Raw genomic sequence first — 7,954 nt, 5'->3', positions numbered from 1 at the left:
CCCTCTTCTTCGAAGGGGGAATGGGGGGGGGGGGGGAGGGGATAATAAATGAAAGCTTGTCAGAATTTTTTTTTTTTTTTAGAGGTCACAGTGACCTTGACCTTGTGATACCAAAATGGGTGTGGCGTGTAGAACTCATCAAGGTGCATCTACATATGGAGTTTCAAAGTTGTAGGTGGAAGCACTTTGATTTTAGAGCCAATGTAAAGGTTTTAGCATGACGCGGATGGCGGACGTCAGACGGCGGACGTCGGACAGCGAGCTGGCTATGACAATACGTCTCCGAAAACGCCGAACTAAAATAATCTGTATCACTTACTTAATAATTATTGCATTTTTATCTCCTTGATGTTGTCAAACTGAAAAGCCATATTTAAGTATTTGTTAATTTGGGTACAAGTTAACTTACATAAAGGTCAAACTCACAAGACCACAGAAGATGAGTTCTACTATATATGAGTTGTTAGAATAAAACCACACTCAGATAGTGATTGCTGCACTTAATCCCATGTTACAGATAAATAAAGGAAGTTCACACTTTTTGAAAACAGAGATTATATCAGCAAACGTATGGGTTAGAGCTATGGCACTTGTAATAGTCTGTTATATCCCAATGTTTCCCTGCGTGTGTGGAGCGCAATTTTGAGATAGCTGTTGGCTTAGCCCCAGGGCACTGCTGTGACATATTAAGATGAGCTGTGGTCTAAAAGAGCGGAGCCTTAATTTATGTGCCTATGTAAAGTTGTGTCCCTGATCAACCTGTGTAGTCTTTTTGCAGGCTCATGACTGGGATGACACTTTTTGCCTAAACTGGATTTTTACTAGAAGGACTATCTGTAGACCAAAAATACCATAAAAGCGTTGTCCTGTCTGCTTAGTCTTCGCACACTGAACAGGCTAATCTGGGAAGACAAATTAAGCACATGCATTAAGACACTTTTTACAGAGGCAGGTATGAGCCCCAGGATTGCTCACTATGTTAGCAGAACTATGTTGCAGGGTAAACATTGTGCTAAACTGTAAACACAGGTGGAACACCATGAAATTTTGGCAATAAAATTATGTGAACTTAATTTAATCTGTAAAATTGCAGCCATTAACTTGTTATTATCACAATTATGGCTGACACAATTGTCATTTTCTAACTTCATAAATAGCTGATAAATCACAAAATTAGGGCAGTAGCGTTTTCAAATAACAAGTATCAGCTGTCTTACTTGTGATTTTAATGTGAGTATTATTTATGTATGTCAAATAAAATTATTATATCTGATTTCAATATTGAATGGCACAAACTGTTACCAGCTGAACAAAAAGCTTCGCTTTTCTAGTTCTATTGTAAAAGAAAATGATAATGTATGTGCATAGAGAGACCTTGTCAATCAGAAAGGTCAAGGGTCATGCCCAAGGTCATATTGGCCGACAACTTGGCAATCAGTATACCCCCCACCAGACAATCAAGGACACTATCCAGTTTCAAACTGTATACCTGTATAATTGAAACTGTCAATACCCTATTAAGTTTGATTTCTTTGACCATAACTATATGGCTGGTTTTTTTAATCCAATTATTAAGTATAGACTATATAATATGGATATAATAATAAAGGAGCCAGTAAAGGATTTTTTTCCAATTAGTTCAATACTGTATGTTGAATACAGACCTGCCCTCTCTATGAAATCAACTTGCAGTCTGTTACGATATTATGCTATTTGCTTCTTATCAGTATCAAAGGGTTTGAAGTGAAGCCTTAATAAAACTGAAAGGGCTTGAAGTGAAGCCTTAATAAAACTGAAAGGGTTTGAAGTGAAGCCTTAATAAAACTGAAAGCTTGAAAAAAAGGTCTTTAATTTCGGAGGGACTGCAAACACGCAAAGTGCGTGAATGGTAATATGTCCAAGCGGGTCACCTTGTTTGTACAATGTGGCCATTCAATCCCATTACAAGCTTGACCATAATCCCTGCGTGTTGCACTTGGGCACACATACTTAGGATTAGCTTAAGAAATATACAAACAGAAGATATCTTTTCCACTAATATCATGACTGAGTTATCTTTAAGTTAAGCAACGCTTTCATAGTTTGGACTTGCTGGTCAAGATAGGATGTTTGTATGGGAGGAGGACTTCAAAGTACTCTTCAAAGAAACCCAGCCTGCTAACATTGCTGAAACCCCGACAGCTCAGAGTCTCTGTCAATTATTAACCCTTTGCATGCTGGGAAATTTGTCGTCTGCTTAATTGTCGTCTGCTGAATTTCTAAAATTAGCATTTCTTCATTTTTTTTCAAAGAATACTATCAGAATAGCAAACAGTTTGGATCCAGATGAGACGCCACGTTCTGTGGCGTCTCATCTGGATCCAAACTGTTTGCAAAGGCCTTCAAAATTCGGTTCCCGCACTGAAAGGATAAATGATTATATTATTTCACTATTATCAAAATGTGTACAAGTCATGTGTCTACAAGTACAGATTATTAAATACTTTCTTTCCTGCAAGCAATTCTGAATTACATTTTCGTATGTAACAATGTCAACTAAATATGCTCAGAACTTATTTTTTAAACACAACATTAAGACAATATTGGAATCCTGAAATTAACCTGAATAAATTAAATGAATAAACATTCAATGGCCATTAAAGGAAGTACAATGGAAGTCAAATCCAAACTTTTCCGAAAATGAGAAATATCTAAGGTCAAAACCCACACTTTTCCCAAAATGAGGAATATCTATGGTCAAAACCTACACTTGTCCCAAAATGAGGAATATCTAAGGTCATAGCCCACACTTTTCCCCCATTGATGCATAAACCCACACTAACCATAAAAACCAGTCAGAAGCCTACCTGCTTATAAGGTTGGGGGTAAAAATGATACGAAAATCGGAGATTTTGAATATGTCCAAGTCATAAGTCGAGTTAGAAATTGTCCGTCCACGAATTTCATAAACAGACGCCATTTTAAATATACAGGAAGTTTTTATACTATACATAGACCATGACGTCATTAAAGCTCTGTGCGACGTAGACATAGAGGACACATGTGTTATATACTTTGTTTAATATTATCAATACACAATATATTTAGGAAATCAAAAATAATATATAAAAAATATAGACAAGCAAATCATTATGAACCACATAAAAACAAAATCAACTAGAGCTTTGTCACAGACGTGACGTATACCCCCACGTGCCGCATTGACACAGACTACTTTGCATGCTGTCTTCACAAAACAAAAACATCTAATTTATGGCAATTTTTAAGAATGTTTAAGCCATTATCATTTATAGTCATTTTGACCTTTGAACTCTTGAATTCTTCCACATGACACGCCATTCTATAACTGTGAACAAAATTAATGTACTGAGTCATTTTAAAATCTTACAATGAATGACATAGTTATGGTCCGGACAAGCTCATTTATTGCCATATTTGACCTTTGAACTCAAAGTGTGACCTTGACCTTGGAGATATCGACGTAATTCTTTCGCGTGACACACCGTCCAATGATGGTGAACAAATGTGCCACATGATTTAAAATATCACAATAAACGACATAGTTATGGCCCGGACAAGCTCATTTATGGCCATTTTTGACCTTTGAACTAAAAGTGTGACCTTGACCTTGGAGATATCGACGTAATTCTTTCGCGCGACACACCGTCCAATGATGGTGAACACACTTGCCAAATGATTTTCAAATCTCATCACATTGAACGACATAGTTATGGCCCGGACAAGCATTTGACCTTTAAACTCCAAGTGTGACCTTGACATTGGAGTTATCAATGTATTTTTTCACACGACACACCGTCCCATGATAGTGAACAAATGTACCACGTCATTTTAAAATCTAACGATAAATGACAAAGTTATGGTCTGGACAAACTTTTGGTTTAAAACACACTAAGTGACCCCGTGACCTAGTTTTTGACCTGGCATGACCCATATTCAAACTTGACCTAGACATCATTTATATACAACTTGTGACCAAGTTTGGTGAAGATCGGATGAAATTTCAGGACAGACCGACCAACAGACCGACAAAGTGACTCCTATATAGCCCCCATTACCAGTAATGGGGATATAACAACATAGGAAACCAGAACGTTACATCGTAATTTACACAACAACGACATACGACACACCAAACTCGCATTCAGCAACACTATTATTATTTGATTGCTCTGCAAATTCTATCACGCGTATTTTAAACGCATTGTCATTGGCTTGGCGTTTGAGTTTTCCAGGCATTTTCACCAATCAAATGTGTAAGTCAAATTAATAAATTATTATTATAAAGTTTGCACTATATTGTCCACGCTAGTAATAATCCACAAACTTATAATCCGATGACACACTGTGATCACTGTAATCATATCTTTGTACTTTAAATCTGACTATCAAACAATTGATTACTTCCTTGGTAAAACACGTTTTTATAAACAATTATTGACATATTTTACCAATAGACCGCTAACTCCACCTTTGTTCTACATAACAGTTTCAAAGGCGGAGCTATGCACATGCTCAAACATGATTGGACGATTACCAGTGAATAACAAACTCGCGATTTGTTAAATATGTCACTTCACAAATTAAAGGAATCTTATTTTTTTGGCAAGAAGCTTGATGCGTTATGGCTTCTTGACAGGAAGTGGCTTTCCTTTGATGACATCAAACTGTCAATTCACACAGGTTGCCAATTCTCGCTCGACTTTGAAAATGACTTCATCTTTTGTTTACACGTTCAGTTGTAAAAAAAACACCTGCTAACATGAAAACTTTGGATTAAATTATGAAAGTAAAAACAAGGGAAATGTTGCGGCAAACTGTGGTTATATTAATTGGTAAGTATCAGTTAAAAGACGACATTTTGTGCGTCGTATTTCAACAAGTTTTCTATAACAACAACTTTAACCATTACCGCGGGGATCGATCTTGGTAGAATGTCATTATTTATTTTCATGGATGACCTCATAAGTCGAGACTGTAAATTTAATCAATTTTTAAGGAAAACAAGAGCTGTCTCCATCGGAAGACATATGCCTCCGAAAAACACTTTTTCGACACCTAAGCGCAGATTTCGAAACCTAAGCGCGGACCCTACGTTCAAGATCAAGGTCAAAGGGGTAAAAATTTATGTGCGTATGGAAAGACCTTGTCCATATACACATGAATACCAAATATGAAGGTTACATCTGAAGCCACATAGAAGTTATGAGCATTTTTCGAGCGGAAACGCAATTTTTTTTATGATTCAAGGGCCGTAACTCAGGAGTGTCTTGGTTTATTTGGCTGATTATAGAAACTTGACCTAAACCTCATGACCTTACACATTTTCATGAAGTGTGGCGAAGATCCTATGATATTTGCTCGAGTTATTGAGCGGAAACAAAAAAAACCACAATTTTTGGATGATTCAAGGGCCGTAATTCAGAAGTGTCTGGGTCGATTTGGCCAATTATCGAACTTGATCTAGATTTTATTGCCTTACACATTTTCATGAAGTTTGGTGAAGATCTGATGAAAATTGATTGACTTATTGAGCGAAAACTAATCTGGACAAAAATACTAACTAACTGACTTACTAACGGACCGTGCGATTTTAATATGCCCCCAAAACCTTTGTTCTGGGGGCATAAAAATCTTGACTTATGACTGCATTTTTATGGTACCCATGAGAGCAAATGCACATTTAAAATTGAAGGGGGCATACCTGAGTTCAAACCAACACTAACCCCAAAAAGTGGTATGAGGTTTTAAACCCATATTAAGTTCTGAAGAAAGGATATCGAACATCAAAACCAAAACTGATACCAAAAGGGGACATGAGTTTAAACTAGGGATGGCAACGAATACTGATTTTGGTATTCAAATATTCGGTCATCCTTCCGAACGAATATTCGGATATTCGGTCAACATCTGTTGGAAAAAAGTCAACTTTGTTTACCGTACCATTACTCCAAGAATTCTACTTTCGTTTTTACCGGAAGTGCACCGGAAGTGACTAAATATTGACACAGCATTGCCGTCGATAATTCGAAGCTGATTTTGTTGATTACTTTTTATTGTTAAAATTAAATGACACAAACTGTTTTTAAACTATTAATATTGTACATCAACAATAGAACGAGAAACATAATATTACATGACGACAAAATAATAACATGACAAAACAGAACTTAAACGAATTATGTACATAGCCACAACACACTTTGAACCTGTTTAACAGACTAAACAGTCAGTCTTTTAAAGTTGCCACGTTTAAAAGTCACTTGGATCGGCGACTTATTATCGGATGATGTCGTGAAATACTTCCAAGCAGCGGAAGGCGTAGGTGGCATTTTGCTTGGACAGAGATTTACTTTATGCGTGTAGCAATTATAATATTTTCAATTAAATGAGGGCGAACTACCAAAAACATTTCTTTAAGTATAATACCTGATTGAATATTGAGTAATTAATTAAAGTTTGGACCATACGATACGCAAATACTCGTTAGAGGTTGATTAAATGATTTTCTAAAAGCTTTTTTGATTAGACAACGTGATTATAACCATACGATCTCTTTGTTTTTCACACCAAGTCGGCACTTCCTTCACTCATTTAATCTTGGATCATTTTAAATGTAATTTGAGTTATAAGATCAAGACAGGTCAGTGGTTTAATTGCCATAAGGTCTTATTCGTTTTTTACACCAAGTTGGCTTTTCCTTTACTCATTTAATCTTTGATAATTTTAAATGTATTTCGAGTCATTGGATCAAGTGCAGGTCGGTGTTTTGATTGCCGACGCGATTTGCACCTATCATAATTTTGACACAAAGTGTCTGTCTTTGTTAGGCAATTAGCGGGATTTATGACCGGTATACTGTCATCACCATAGCGACGCACTATCGCGCGTAGCAGGAATAAACATTATGACACGAGGAACAACTTTTTTTAACAATGTTTGAAGCAAATTTTACGAATACAAAGTCTTTGAAATTACTCGATTTTTTTTTCTTCCGAATATTCGATTCGGAAAACTGTATCCGAATATTCGGTCCGGGACCGAATATTCGGATATTCGGATATTCGTTGACATCCCTAGTTTAAACCCACTCAGTGACACCTCTGAAGAAGGTATATCTGAGATCAAAACCAACATTGATCAAGGAGGCATACAGACGTAAGACCCACACTTAAACAAGATGTGTTTGTGAAACACTATATTACCCCCCCATATATTTGACCTTTGATCTTGAAGAATGACCTTGACCTTTCACCACTCAAAATGTGCAGCTCCATGAGATACACATGCATGCCAAATATCAAGTTGCTATCTTCAATATTGCAAAAGATGTGGCAAATGTTAAAGTTTGACTCAAACTAACCAGCAAACAAACCAACAAACAGACAGGGCAAAAACAATATGTTCCCCAGTATAGACTGGGGGACATCATAAAAAACAGAGGCATAAGGTTTAACCCCACTCTAACCGCTGAAGAGGGCAAACCAGAGGTTCAAATCCACACTTATCCCAAAAGGGCAATTGAGTATAATTACCAAAACACTAAACCTTAAATAATGTATATCTGAGATCTAAACTTACACTTATCCTTGAAAAAGGTATATATGAGATCAAAAATCACTAATCCTTGAAGGAGGCATATCTGACATTTAACCCCACACTTACTGTAAAGGGGGCATATATTTTGTGTTCACATCTCACACTTATGTCTAAAGTAGGAAAATCTGAGTTCACATCTCACACTTATCTCTAAAGTAGGACAATCTGAGTTCACATCTCACACTTATCTCTACAGTAGGAAAATCTGAGTTCACATCTCACACTTATCTCTACAGTAGGAAAATCTGAGTTCACATCTCACACTTATCTCTAAAGTATTAATATCAGGTTAAATCCAAGAATTATATCTAATGGCGGCACATCTGAGTTTAAACCA

The sequence above is a fragment of the Dreissena polymorpha genome, chromosome 15, assembly GCF_020536995.1.
Source record: "Dreissena polymorpha isolate Duluth1 chromosome 15, UMN_Dpol_1.0, whole genome shotgun sequence".
In the NCBI taxonomy this organism is placed as follows: Eukaryota; Metazoa; Mollusca; class Bivalvia; order Myida; family Dreissenidae; genus Dreissena; species Dreissena polymorpha.
This window is presented reverse-complemented; position numbering follows the sequence as displayed.